Source organism: Ammodytes marinus (assembly GCF_949987685.1).
Source record: "Ammodytes marinus genome assembly, chromosome: 1".
Taxonomy (NCBI): domain Eukaryota; kingdom Metazoa; phylum Chordata; class Actinopteri; order Uranoscopiformes; family Ammodytidae; genus Ammodytes; species Ammodytes marinus.
In genome coordinates this window covers 38,336,455-38,338,344 of record NC_137230.1, presented here as the reverse complement: position 1 = coordinate 38,338,344, position 1,890 = coordinate 38,336,455, and the positions used below count along the sequence as shown (strand labels likewise).

Below are 1,890 nucleotides of genomic sequence, written 5' to 3'. Positions count from 1 at the left end.
CATAGCTCACAGCTAACTACAGCTAGTTACCTTAGAAAGAGTCTGTAACTAACAGCAACTAAATCGGGAGATCTTTTTAAATGTAGTTTATTGATTCACACAGATGTGATTAAGTTTAACACAAACAGCCAACAGTCGTTTTCTCTCATTGTGGCATAAATTTTAGCTGTTGCTACAAACACAGTCAAGTTCAGTGAAAAGCTAACGGGACACTTGGCTTGCATCTTATTTCAGTCCATTAGCATGCTAGCTAACGGCCTCTAAGCTAGCGCGCTAACGGTTATTACCGGCTGTTAGTTTACACGGCCGTTATTAGCGTCCTAAGAGTGTCCAAGTGTGTCAGAGAGAGACACACAGACACACAAACTGAGACTTACCTTACTGACTTACCTTTTCTCCGGTAATACATCGCCTCTTCCTCGCGGCAGCCTCCGTTATTCCTCTTCACTAAAAGCTTTAGCTGCTGATTCATGATGTCGCTTCGTATTATCCATCGAACTTTCTAGAAGCTTCTAAACAAACAGCGCTGAGCCAACGGCTACGCACAGTGCGCATGCGCAGAAAGGATCTATTCAACAAGTCCTGACTATATATTTCTATCATCAGTCATTGATCAATGTTAAAGTGCTGAAAGTAAATGTGGTTTCTGCTTACAGCATATTCAGGTTTATTTTCTGAGAAGCCCCATGTATCTTACCAAAGAGCACAGCGCCCCCTGTTGGTTATAAAAACGTCTGCACAATAAAATCACAGCATTTAAAAAGAGAACGACTGTTATGTTTGTTTTGTAGGATTTTCGTTTAATATTTTACTTAGAAATAAATTAAGAAAAATAACTTTAAAATGCAGAAAAACAGACAAAAAAAGAAAAATCCAGATTATAATCAGCAAGGGGTGGAATCTCAGTGCTCATGTCAGATGTACAAATGATTTAAAAAAAAAAGGAATTCATTAGACATACAGTTGAGGACAAAATTATTAGCTCCCCTATGAAAACTTCACTCTTTTTTTAAGCTGTCAAACAGAGCAAGGAATTTTTAACAGCTTTTCCAAACATCCTTTTATTTTGGTTGATAACATAATTTTACTTTGAACACAAAAACTAAATTATTTCACAAAAAAACAAAAACTACCAGGGTCAAAACTATTATTATTATTATTATTATTATTATTATTATTAATAATATTAAAGTGGGATTATCACAGGGGGTCTATTAATGTTGTCCTTGTCCACATATCACAAGGCATTCCTTTACATACAGTGAGCTGAACCCAAACAGTTTGTTTCAAATTCCTCCTACTACAAAAAGGTCTAGAACAAGTTATATTTCTGTGAAGGCTTTAATTCATACGCCCTGAGTGTGGATCTCATTGTTTATACATCTTAAACAATCAACATTGTTTAGAAGAAAAGAAAAAAAAATACAACGCAAACATTGATAAGGCAATCCGATTCTATCATAGATCAAAAATTATGTTTTAGAAGTAGCATGTAGAAGCAAAATGCTTATATATTCCCGACCCTTACTTTACAATATTATATTATTACAAAATAAACTCGTACAGAGGCTTCGGTTTTCGTTTACAGGGGCTTTTAATGCTCCTTGCTTTTGTGCCATTTTTCCTGCTTTATTAGACAGTGTTGTAGAGACAGAGATGAAATGTGTCAGAGAGGGGAATGACATGCAGAGAACGACCCGGGCTGGATTCTAACCCGGGTCTGCTGTGAAGAGGACTGAGACTCTATGGAGGGGGGTCAAAACCGATTGATTGGCCCGCGGCACATTTTAAAAATATAATGTAATATGGCCCTTTTAGTTTTTAAATAATTGAAATGTATTCATTATATTACAGAGAAATATGTCCCATAAAAGAAAAAGAGCACCAAGC

General features: G+C 36.1%; 1 protein-coding gene across 2 annotated transcripts in view; it reads right to left on the bottom strand.

The window, feature by feature from the left end:
- Window positions 1–894: 894 nt before the first annotated feature.
- Window positions 895–1,890, bottom strand: part of nudt19 (nudix (nucleoside diphosphate linked moiety X)-type motif 19) — a 9,375-nt gene continuing 8,379 nt past the window's right edge. For both annotated transcript variants that reach the window (XM_080026709.1, XM_080026710.1), the window contains exon 6: window positions 895–1,890. This exon is cut by the window's right edge and continues 830 nt beyond it. The gene's annotated coding sequence lies outside the window, so the exon portion shown is untranslated.